General features: G+C 39.2%; 1 protein-coding gene and 1 long non-coding RNA gene across 2 annotated transcripts in view; one reads left to right on the top strand and one right to left on the bottom strand.

Moving 5' to 3' along the window:
• LOC129640276 (uncharacterized) overlaps positions 1-2,441 on the top strand; it is a 51,096-nt gene extending 48,655 nt beyond the window's left edge. Inside the window, exon 5 of the long non-coding RNA XR_008708718.1 lies at positions 2,306-2,441. This is a non-coding gene — a long non-coding RNA (uncharacterized LOC129640276). The remainder of the gene's footprint in view (positions 1-2,305) is intronic.
• LOC129640273 (dedicator of cytokinesis protein 11-like) overlaps positions 1-13,300 on the bottom strand; it is a 198,933-nt gene that overhangs the window by 167,071 nt on the left and 18,562 nt on the right. The gene's annotated exons all lie outside the window — the stretch shown is intronic.

Raw genomic sequence — 13,300 nt, 5'->3', positions numbered from 1 at the left:
AATACCAAGATACTGTTATATGAAAATGACTATAGAGATATAATTCCTGGACAGTTGTTGGTAAAGTTGGGGCAGACAGGGGAAAATAAGTGATGTATGTTATCCAGAGCTTCCCATAAGCCCTGAGAAGAATTTAATCTGTGGCAGTCTTCCAGGGAGACAGTCTTGGAAAACAAACATTGAGCATCAGGCCTGGCCCTGTACTATTTAACTTATTCTTGTACTCTTAATGAAAGCAGAAGGCAAATGAACAATCCAGTTTTCTTTTAGAACAACTTCTGTTCATCAGTGAGTGAGATGAAAGGTGAGCTTATTTTTCAGAGCTCAATCATATCCCATTCAGAGCTGCAAGCTACAAAGATACAACTCCTTGGGCTAACTGAAGTTCTCCCCATCCCTAAGAATAGAAATATCTCACTTTTTTGATGAACAAACTCTGCAACCAAAGCTGCTATGTGGACATAACACATTGCTGCCTGAAAAAGGAGACAAGGAAGGAACCGTGAGATTGTGCTCCAGGGGTTTGGGAGGGCTTGTGTTTCGAACAAAGTCATAAGTAGTCACCTCTGAAAAATCTCCATGTTTTATATGAATCTTGGCCATGCTATCAAGCCAGGTTTTTCTGAGCTCTGAGATACTTTTGTAGGACTTGGCTAAGCTATACTGGAGATCAATTAGCATTTCGGGGTCCTTCACATGCTCCTTCATTTGAGCTGTGGCCGTAAGAACAGTATGGATTCTGTTGGTCAAGTCTTTGACTTCTGAGAGAAAAGCAGTTGCTCAATATCAAAATAAACAAAAAAGACATATTTATCAATCTTATTGGTGTGCTCTAAGCCTAAACAGCCCATCTTGGAAATAACATAGAACTTTTAGCCCTTGTCAGAGATCTCGGCATTTGGTTCTTGGTTCTTGGCATGTGGGCATGCCTAAAGAGTTTTACATTAATTCTTTAAAACAATAGTCTATCTCAGGCTTCAAAGGCAGTGAGTTTGATGGCAGTATATTCCTAACACATAAAAGCACAAATTCTGGAGCCAGACTACATGGCTTGAGACCCCACCTCCTCTGCTGTCAATTCGATTGCCATGAAGGTAATCCATATTCACCTTTATTGTTTAATTTTAGTTACAATAGTAACGAAAAATTGATATCATACTATGCGCCAAGCAGTGGCCTGGGCACTTTACATGTTTTAAACTTTATAACAACAGTATGAATTAGGTACTATTATAATTCATTTTCCCAATGGAAAACCAATGAACACAGCAGTTATGTCGTTTGGCCAAAGTTGTGAAGTTGGTAGGTGGTATAGATAGGACTGACACTCAGGCAGTTGGGCTACAGAGCTCATGACCTTAGTCACTCTTCCATCTCCCAACTGCCATATGCTTTAATGTGAAAACCATACTCTAGACATTTCCAATTATGCAAATAAGAGTTTATGAATCACAGAACACTCTGAAGAGTTTAAAGAGATCATTACTTTCTCTTAAAGCATTGCTTTTGTCCTCAAAAGCACAAATTTAGAGTTTCTACTTTATCAGTCCTATGGCTTCCTATTCACTCCACCAGAGTAATGACAATTATATGTAGGGTTCTGAGAAGAGGAGTAGGGACAGGTACAGGCCTTAGGGATCTTTTCAAAGTGAATACCACCAAGGGTGGAGAAAATTATATTCAAACGTGTCTTCTTTAAAGATGACTTTTAAAAATGATTATCCATATGTGTGTGTGCATGTGCGTGTGTGTGTGTGTGTGTACATTAGTATGGATTCTTCTTCTCTTCTTATACATTAGTACAGATTTCATTTACTGGGAGAAAGCTATACCTTTGTTGTAATAGAGTTTATTGGTAATGATTGCCCTACCAGAATAAAACTATCATCTCACAAATGAGTCATGAAAAAGATTTCCTATCAAGGAGGTCTAAAACAGACCCCATTTACCTTGAAAAAGTTGGTAGTCTAACTTTTATATAACATAGAATTAAGGATGGTAAAAAACTAGGAAAATAAACCCTTAGGGTATGAGTAAAAGATGCTAAATGACATAAGATATTTCTGTGCTCTTGGGATTAGTTGGAACATATACTGATTTCTTAGGGAACCAGTAGAACTGGCTGAAAAGCAAACTATCCCAGCCCGAGAATGGCTGGTACTATTCAGTGCTGTTTTTGTGTTTTTGTTGTTGTTGTTGTTTCAGTCTAAGCAACATTCCTATGGGAATATGTTTTGGTACGAAGATTCAACACGTCCCAAACATCAAGTATGCTGTGACTGTGAACTTTTTTTTTTTTTTTCAGATTTTACACAAATTGTCAAATTATGCTGGAAGATGACCTTTCCCAAGAATGGGGATGATTCCTCTGGGAGGAAACATTCTCTATTGGCAAGGGAATCTTCTTCCCTTGTACACGTACATCACTGAAGAACAGAACCTACTCTCCATGCAACAAAACAACACATGAACTTTTACAACGTTTTAGGTTTTAAGTACATAGGTAGGAAAGACTGACGGTGTTCAGGGTCGTGGGTTTGGCCTCAGCCAACTGTTGCCTAAGAACGACAGCCTTGGACGTGGGTTTGCCAATAAGTGTCTCCAGCAGGCCCCAGTTAACAGATGATTCTTTAAGCTCAGAAAATTATCAAGTAATGAATCCCTTCTGTGCCATCCCTCATCTGCTGGCAAATTATCAGGCAGCTGTTAGCTACTCTAGTAAGTGAAGTTTTGTGAAATTTCCAACTCAGTGCTTAACTAGCCAATCTTATAAATGGTAACAACGGCTTAGGAAAACAAAACAAAACAAAACATCTCCGCTCTGGAGAACCCAGCTAGATAAAAACATAAAGACCAGCATATATTAATGAATGACTGAAATGATGACTCATTTCATGAGGATGGTCTCAATTTGGGCCATAAGAATGGGAAGGCCAATCTGCATTACTTACTCTTTTGCTTTATATTTAAACAGTTCCTTATATTATAAACTTCCCAATGCTGTGAAAATTATATCTATTCAGCAAATAAAGTTGATCTTTTAACAAAATGGAGCATAGATGAAGTGTAGACACACAAACATAAACACGTGCATCCTCTAGTCATAAACAGTGCTGAGTAAAATACAGTTTGGCATAGAAAAAGTACACAAGTGACTATCTAATCCTCTAAACAGGCAAGGGACTGCTACTTTTGGAGTGTATTGAGTTTGCTTTGTGGAATATGAGCTGTACATAGAACATAGGCTTATTGCAAACTTCCATGCTTACATGTCTCGGCAAGTGAGTACTAAGCTGCCCCAGGGTACACAATGGATTTTTTCAGGGAATGTGAAGCTAGATTATTTTAAAATCATTCTCAGGAATATTGGATTTAAACCCATATTATAGGAATCAATGTAAGGCTATGGCCTAATTTCAATATTATTTCTCAGAAATATTGAATTTAAGCCCATATTATAGGAATCTATCTTCTTTTTATCACCTTAACACTAAGTACAATGCTTCTTACTGTTGATGCGTCTTCATCTATTAATGCTGCTGCTGCTGCTAAGTCGCTTCAGTCGTGTCTGACTCTGTGAGACCCCATAGACAGCAGCCCACCAGGCTTCCCGTCCCTGGGATTCTCCAGGCAAGAACACTGGAGTGGTTTGCCATTTCCTTCTCCAATGCATGAAAGTGAAAAGTGAAAGGGAAGTCGCTCAGTCGTGTCTGACTCTAGCGACCCCATGGACTGCAGCCTACCAGGCTCCTCCGTCCATGGGATTTTCTAGGCAAAAGTACTGGAGTAGGGTGCCATTGCCTTCTCCCATCTATTAATAACATTTAATAAATGTTTTGTAGCTGCCATTAAAAAAATCTCATTAATGGTTTCACCAGATTAAATAAATCTTGTTGGGCAAGATACTCTTGTATGAAAATACAGGAAGGGAAGGCACAGCAGTAGAGTAGTTAATCTGCTATAGGAAGTCTTCTATCTGTCACTTCTCTGAGTGGGCAATGACCAAAATTATAAATGACTTTGTAATGCCAATTCTAATCGACTCCCCTTCCACCTTATCTTAATAAGCCACTCTGTATTGCATAATAATGCTGATACTCTCTTCTCCTTTGGCTTCTTTCTTGCCTTTCTTCCTATTTCTGTGACTGATCCCATTCATCTCCTCCATAGAATCCTCTTCCAACCCCTTCTATGTTGCTTTTCTCCAACATACTGCTCTTAACTTTTTGTTGTTGTTCTTGCTCTTCCAGCAGAACTTAAACCACTCCCGTGGCTCCAACTGCCACTGGTATGCTGATGAGCTCCCTAACTTGCTCCGTTCCAACTAAACTGAACTTTCAGTCCCTAGAATTTCAAGCTCTATCCCTTCTCCCTAGAATGTTTTTCCTTGAGCTTTTCAAAAGGCTGGCCCCTTTTCATATTTCAGGTCTCATTTTAGAAGTGACAAACCCAGATTCCAACTATATGACATTCTGGAAAAGCAAGACTGGGGAGGCAGTAAAAAGACTGTAGATTTCCAGGGGGTGGTGGGGAGGGGAGTGGTGAATTGATGTAGATTTTTAGGGCAGTTAAAATACTTTGTTTGATACTAAGCAGGGTACATGCCACTTGTCCAAACCCATGGGATGTGCCCCAAGAACGAGCCTCAATGTGCACTGTGCACCTTGTTGTTTAGCTGCTAAGTCGTGTCTGACTCTTTTGCGACCACATGGGCTTTAGCCTGCCAGGCTCCTTTGTCCATGGGCTTTCCCAGGCAAGAATACTGGAGTCGGTAGCCATTTCCTTCTCCAGGGGATCTTCCAAGCCCAGGGATCGAACCTCCATTGAGAGGCGAGTTCTTTTTACCACGGAGCCACCAGTGAAGCCCATGTGCAAGATTATTATGTGTCAGTGTAAGGTCATCAGTTGTAATGAACGCAGCACTCTGCTGGCAGATGTTGATAATGGGGGAGACTGTATGTATCTATGTGGGGGTGGGAATATATAGGAAATTACTGTAGTTCCCATTGGATTTTGCTGTGAATTTAAAACTGGTTTCAAAACATAAAGTCTTAAGTTAGAAAGTTAAAATATACAAATAAGTGACTAACCCATCAAAAGTAGCTCCCACAAATCATTATCTTCTATCTCAGCACCTTGTTTCCTTCCAAGAACTTGTTCCAATTTCTATTTTATTTACTTACTTACTTTCTATCTCCCTCTCACCACTGAAAGCTTCATGAGAGCAGAGATTATGCTTCCGTACTGCATTTAAGGAGATTTTCTCCTCCCTGCAACAATTTTCTTAATAAAAATCTAATTATGTCGTTTTCATGCTTCCTGACACCTAAAACATGAAATCCAACTCCTAGACATGAGGACACAATCATCTGGTCCCCATTGACCTCTTCAAGTCTATCTCAGTTGCTGAGTCCAAACTAAATCCTAACTTGAGTGCTGCAGAGAAATGTTGCTCAATTAGTATTTCCTGTCCTTCCATTTACCCTCAGTTCTCTGTAGGCTTCCTTTATCCTAATGGTATTTCTGATGCTCATCAATGTGTGCTTTCCTCTACTGGACAATAAGTCTTCACACTGTATCCTTCACACAAAGTCTGACACCAGGAATTACACATCCAGTCACTGTTCATTAAATGAGTTATTTCTGAATCACTTTCTCTTAGTTTCTTGTCATATGTTTCCACTGAATTCAGTTTTTCATTTATTTCTTTATTCACAAAATTGCATTAAAGAATGGCAATTTAAAAATAAACCTTCAAAATCAACTACTTTCTCTGTCCATTTACGACAATAAGTTGCCATACAAGTAATGACAAAAAAGTTGCTCAGCTAGCCTATTCCACAAATCAGTTAACTGAATTTCTCTTGCTGGAGTTATACATACCAGGGTGGAGGCCTAGACTGTGCCTTTCCATAATTTTAGCTTCATCTTGGTTTCTGATGCTTTTAATTCTTTTTAAAAATCTATCAAAAATAGACCAGAAATAAATCTTTGCTATCTGTTTGAGTCATATTTATTCCTAAGAGCCTAGTCTGAAGTTTTAGTTTACATGAGGTAAATGGCCTGAAAATTTGGAGTCCCCAGATACAATTAGCCCTAAAAGGAAGGATTCATTCATCTGAACATGTATTGAGTACTTACCACTTCAAGAGATCAAACAAGGCCCTGGGACTTTATAAGTGGTCTCTGCTTTCAAAGTGCTTATACATGAGCTCACTCACAGCTTACATATCTTCAGCATGATAATACTTTAAGTACTTTAAAAAGAAGCCAAAGAGAAGAAAGATTGGCAATTGGTAATATTTAAATGATACTCCCCAAAGCAGCCTACTGAACAGCAACAACAAAAAAAGGTATATCACATGATGAAATTAAAAGCACGTGCTGATTTTAGGGAATCAGTAGTCAGGTCCTCTTTCTTTAGTTTGCTGTTCTGTATTAATGTTTACAAAGGCAGGATTTACTGGTTTCATCATCTGAGGTTTGGAGACCCTACTCCCCCGATCTTTCTTACCATGAAGCAAGGCCACTTGCAGCCACAAAGATTTCTTCCCTACCTTACTACCGAATGCTCACAGTGAGGCAAAGGTATGTTTCAGCGACACTTTAGACTGCCCATTTTTAAGAAAAGCAAGATGAATATCAAATAGTTTTTTCATTAATGGGTTGTGGCCCCCGTTATTTAAAGGTTGACTCTACAAAACATTAAAAAAATATTTCTTTTACAGACATAGTTTATGCTGCTCCCCCGAAAATGAGAGAACAGGCTTTACCAATAACTGTTCATCATACCACTGCTTGAAAAATAACAATAAGACGCTTCAGTTCAGTTCAGTTCTGTCACTCACTCATGTCCGACTCTTTGCCACCCTATGAATTGCAGCATGCCAGGCCTCCCTGTCCATCACCAACTCCCAGAGTTCACTCAGACTCACGTCCATTGAGTCAGTGATGCCATCCGGCCATCTCATCCTGTGTCGTCCCCTTGTTCTCCTGCCCCCAATCCCTCCCAGCATCAGAGTCTTTTCCATTGAGTCAACTCTTCACATGAGGTGGCCAAAGTACTGGAGTTTCAGCTTTAGCATCATTCCTTCCAAAGATATCCCAGGGCTGATCTCCTTCAGAATGGATTGGTTGGGTCTCCTTGCAGTCCAAGGGACTCTCATGAGTCTTCTCCAACACCACAGTTCAAAATCATCAATTCTTCGGCACTCAGCTTTCTTCACAGTCCAACTCTCACATCCATACATGACCACTGGAAAAACCATAGCCTTGACTAGACGGACCTTTGTTGGCAAAGTAATGTCTCTGCATTTCAGTATGTTCTCTAGGTTGGTCATAACTTTCCTTCCAAGGAGTAAGCATTTTTTAATTTCATGGCTGTAGTCACCATCTGCAGTGATTTTGGAGCCCCAAAAAATAAAGTCTGACACTGTTTCACCATCTATTTCCCATGAAGTGATGGAACCAGATGCCATGATCTTAGTTTTCTGAATGTTGAGCTTTAAGACGCTTAACATAATCTAAAAACATTTGTGCCATCTTTCAACTTGGAAATCACAAAATACTATATAAATTACATCCATACTTAACTGCATAATTTTACATAGAAGAAAAAAAATCCTTTTTTCATTATAACACAGCCAATAAAGAACTAGTATGGGAAGTATATTTTCTATTGACATAATCATATTGCTTCTCAATTAAGAAATCAGTAAATTAAAAATGGATACAAGATAACTACTTTTTTTTTCTTTTTTTTCATTTTATTTTATTTTTTTTAAACTTTACATAATTGTATTAGTTTTGCCAAATATCAAAATGAATCCGCCACAGGTATACATGTGCTCCCCATCCTGAACCCTCTACTTTTTGTATTTCTCTGACAGAAACAAAGTAATGTAAGAATGAAGGAAATCATTAATTCTGTTTTAAAAATCTATTATCTAATTTGCTTTTAAATGTATGTTTAGTACATGTTTAGCCACTGGTGACAAATTAAACCCTCTATGAGTAGAGAAAATAACAGGTATCACAATTGAAAGACTACACAAACTGCTTGAAGGTTCCTTAGATACTAATCAGAAATAGGCTGCAGAATCTCTTTATGAAGTATTACATTTGTTCGGATTAATGTGCAACCCAAATTCATTTTTTATTATGCCAGTAAATAAGACATTTGATTTCAAAGTTTGCACTGTATTCCTTCCTCCTATTCAGATACTCCTTCTTTATTTAACATACCTCTCTTGGTAGATGACAGGTACTATCCTAAGTGCTTTACAAATATTAACTCACTTTTTTATTGTGGGACTGGAGGAGGAAAGGGGGACTGCAGATGGGCACCAAAGATCTTTTGGAGATGATGGAATGACTGGATTGTAATGATTGCACAGCTTTGTAAACTTACTAAAAATAGAGCTATAAAAGAAGCTAGGATTTGTAGAGAAATATCCATTGGTTTGTGACCCTTTCGGTTTACAAAAAATGCATTGTTAATGTCTCCAACCTTGCTCTCCTACATGTTGAGAAACAAATTAGCAGATTACAACTTAACCATAAGTAAAAACAAACACCAAAATAGAAGATGGTTATTTTGAGGCCCTATCCTGCCATCTTCTTTCTCTGTTGACTTCCCAATTAAAGTATTTTCCTTGCCTCAACACATCATTTTTCAGATTCATTGACCTGTCTTGTGGCAAGTAGAGTGAGCTTGGGCTCGATTATCAAGCAGACCCAAAACGTGCTGGCTACCAATGGACTCTTCCCACAGTGCTTCTTCATCCCATATGGACTCCTACAAGGGCAATGAACATCAGGACATCCTCTGAACTTGATCTGGTCAGCTTCAAAACAACCAAAGACATCTTCCCCTAGCCATGTGTATGAAGAATCTCAAGCTCACTATTGTCATCAGCATCATATCAGTTGAATAGCCATTACATTTTAAGAAATGATAGTTCGAGTGGAGAACAAGATGGCAGAGGAGTAGGTGGACGAGGAGTACATCTCCCTCCATGGATACATCAGGAATACACCTTCAGACACAGAAGTGCATGCAGAACACCAGCTGAGAGTCAACAGGAGTACCTGACCAGCAGAAAAGAATATACAGAACCACGCAAAAACTCAGTAGGACGAAGGAACTAGGGGGAGAAACAGGAGTGTTACTAAGACAGGACATGCCCTAGCCAGGTGGGGGGAACTGAAGCAGGGGTGTGATCCCCACATCGGGTCAATTGTCTGAGTCAGAGGATAAACGTTTAAGGCTGAGGGTGAAACAGCTGGTCTATGGCAGCCTAAATGGAATGAGAATCAGACAGTCCTTGCTGCAGCCATATATACCCCGGACATGACTGAGCGACTGAACTGAACTGAACTGAATGCCATAACAAATCACTTGTGGAATCTTCACTCCTTACCAGAGATTAAGACCTTAGCCTTTGGAGTGGGAGCACTGACTCCAAGATCCTAGACGACCAGAGAACTAACCCTAGGTAGTATCAAATGGTGAGAAATCCCACAAAGGAAAGCACTTGAATACAAGACCCAGCATCACCCAACCACTAGTAACACCCTGTGCAGGATGCTTCATCCACACAAACAAAACAAAACTACAAACCAAATCAGCAGCAGCAGGATTCCAACCTCATTCGGTCTTGCACAAGAGAGGAAAAACAAACAAACAAAAAAAATACTCAGCACAAATTTCACCCTATATGAAGATTACACAAACCACTGGACCAACTTTAGGAGGGCAGACCAAAAGGAAGAAAGAACTCAACCTTGAAGCCTGGGAAAAGCAGACCTCAAACACCATAAGTTGAAAAGAAAATAATGAAAAGGCAGAGAAATAATGCACAGATGAAGGAACAAACTAGAAACACTGAGAGTCCAAATAAACGAAGAGGAAATAGGCAAACTACCTGAAAAAGAATTCAGAATAATGATACTAAAGATGATCAAAAACCTTGAGAACAGAATGGAGAAAATGAAAGAATCAACTAACAAAGACCTAGAAGAATTAAAGAAGAAATATACAGAGATGAATGACACAATTACTGAAATTAAAAATACTCTAGAAGGAATTAAGAGCAGAATATCTGAAGCAGAAGAAGGGATCAGTTAGCTGGAAGATAAAGTGGTGGAAATAACTGCTGAAGAGCAGAATAAGGTAAAAAGAATGAAAAGAACTGAGGATAGTCTCAGAGTCCTCTGGGACATTATTAAATGCACCAACATTAGAATTATGGGGGTCCCAGAAGAAGAGAAAAAGAAAGGGTATGAGAAAAGTTTTTAAGAGATTATAATTGAAACTTTCCCCAACATGGGAAAGGAAATGGCCAATCAAGTCCAAGAGGTGCAAAGAGTCCCATACAGGATAAACCCAAGGAGAAACATGCCAAGACACATATGATTCAAACTAACAAAGACTAAACACAAAGAAAGAATACTAAAAGCAGCAAGGGAGAAGCAACAAGCAACATACAGGGAAACCCCACACGTTTAACAGCTGATCTTTCAGCAGAAACTGTGCAGGCCAGAAGGGAATGGCACAATGTATTTAAAGTACTGTGCAGGGAGCCACCACGGGAGATCCCACCCATGACAAATGTCATGCGGAGAGGACCTGGCAGGCAAAGGCGGAACAGGACTCGAGGGACTCTGTGGACCTGCTCGAGCATCGACCCCGAAACCAAAACCTGTCTGTCTACTGTTTATTATATTATGCCTTTCACCAACTCTTCTGACATTTACAGGGGGCTATCCCCGACCACCTTTCTCTGAAAAAAATCAACTTAGGGCTCTAGTTAATAAGTCTCCTGGGCTTGAAAGGAGCATTTTTACTTTAACCCCCCTGTTACTATTTTAGCTTGCTTGGCAGGTTTATCCACACTCTTGCAACTAATGCACATGATTGTTCACAACACCCCTAGCATAACCTTCGAGCGATGAAAAAGCTTTATTAGAATAATACTGCATTGTTGAGCCAATGTTTGCTACTGAGATTCCTTGTCCTTTACCCAATGTGTGCCTGGGAGTGCATTAGCAAGTATAGTTGGTATGCAAGAAAAACAAGCAGTAGCCTTGGCATTAGCAACATAAGACCCTTGAGTTAATAAGTTCTTTCTTTGTTGTAACCCACTGCAACTTTGCTCCATAAGAATGTAGCTCTGTTTCCTGAGGGGGACTGCAGACTGGAAAGATAAAGGGAAAGAAGGTTTTCTGGGTGGCCAACCTTTATCAAGAAAGAGTTACAAAATGTTAACAGGCCACAGGGCCAGAAGATGATGTACACAACGTAAGACCCTTGTTTATGAAAAGCTATGCAGAAAATGTCCTGGTTTTGATAAAGATGAAACTGATGTAATGTTGAGCTGACTCTGTGACTTTGTATCTTTCACTTCTGGAAATGTGTAACGTAGGGTATAAAAGCTCCTTTTGAAAATAAAGCTGCAGACCCGGCTTCATCAGAGCTTGGTCTCCCCGTGTCATTCTTTTTTTCCTTTTCTCTCCTTTTCTCTCTCTGTTCTTCTTTCAGGATGACTACTTGGAGCACAGGGGCTCATTGTTCACTTTTTTGCCTGGGCTTCTAAGACCCAAACGGGAAGGCGCCCTGCATCTTCACCGGGGAGAGGGCGTAGTGTGTCCTCACCCCACCGAGAGGTCTCCTGCAGCCTCTGTGAACAGAGCAAGTTCTGTGTCAGGAACTTTATTGGCTTTCTGTGTAAACCAAGGAAGATCAAGCCTCTTTCTCTCCTCTTTACTTTCCTTATCGCCGATGCCATCATCCTGAGGGAATCCCTGGATCCAACTGGGGCTGGACCCTGGTAGTACTGAAACGGAAAAATCTACAACCAAGATAACTCTACCTGGCATGGATCTCATTCAAAATTGTTGGAGAAATCAAAAACTTTTCAAACAAGCAAAACTTAAGAGAATTCAGTACCACCAAAGCAGCTCTACAACAAATGTTACAGGGACTATATACTCAGGAAATACAAGAGAAGAAAAAGATCTACAGAAACAAACCCCAAACAATTAAGACAATGGTGTTAGGAATATATCAATAATTATTTTAAGTGCAAACGGATTAATTACTCCAACCAGAAGACACAGACTAGCTGAATGGATATAAAAACAAGACTCATGTATATGCTGTCTACAAGAAACCCATTTCAGACCTAAAGACACATATAGACCGAAAGTGAGAGGATGGAAAAATATATTCCATGCAAATGGAAAGCAAAAGAAAGCTGGGGTAGCAATGCTCATATCAGACAAAGTAGACCTTAAGATAAAGAATATTACAAGAGTAAGGAAGGACACTACATAATGATCAAGGGATCACTCCAACAGGAAGACATGACAAATGTAAATATCTATGCACCCAACATAAGAGCACCTCAATACATAAGATAAGCACTAACAGACAGAAAAGGAGAATTTGACAGTAACGCAATAATAGTAGGAGACTAACACCCCACTCACACCAATGGACAGATCATCAAAACAGAAAATTAATAACAAAACACAAGTCTTAAATGATACATTAGATGAAATGGGTCTCATTGATATCTTCAGGACATTCCATCCAAATGCAGAAGAATACACTTTTTCTCAAGTGCACATGGAACATTCTCCAGGATTTGACCACATCTCGGGTCACAAATGAAACCTCAGTAAATTTAAGAAAATGGAAATTCTATCAAGCATCTTTTCTGACCACGCTATGAGATGAGATGAGGTTTTTTTCACAAGGAAAAAACTGTAAGAAACACAAGCAGAGGGAGATTGAACAACACGTTTCTAAATAACCAACAGGTTACTGAAGAAATCAAAAGGGAAATCAAAAAATTTCAGAAACAAATGACAATGAAAACACGGCAACTCAAAACGGGATGCAGCAAAAGCAGTTCTAAGAGGGAAGTTGATAGCAATACAATCCTACCAAAAGAAACAAGAAAAACATCGAATAGACAACCTAACTTTACACCTAAAACAACTGGAAAAAGAATAAAAAAACCTGAAAATTAGTAGAAGGAAAGAAATTAAATGATCTGAGCAGAAATAAATGAAAAAGAAACAATAATAAAGATTAATAAAATGAAAAGCTGGTTCTTTGAGAAGATCAACAAAATTGACAAGCCCTTAGCCAGACTCATCAAGAAAAAAAGAGAGAAGAATCAAATCAACAATCTTAGAAATGAAGAAGGAGAGGTTACAACAGACAATGCAGAAATACAAAGGAGTATAAGAGACTATTACAAACAACTATATGGCAATAAAATGGATAAAC

This window comes from Bubalus kerabau, chromosome X, assembly GCF_029407905.1.
Source record: "Bubalus kerabau isolate K-KA32 ecotype Philippines breed swamp buffalo chromosome X, PCC_UOA_SB_1v2, whole genome shotgun sequence".
NCBI lineage: Eukaryota > Metazoa > Chordata > Mammalia > Artiodactyla > Bovidae > Bubalus > Bubalus kerabau.
Note: the sequence above shows the minus strand (reverse complement) of the source record. Positions and strands in the feature narration are given on the sequence as shown.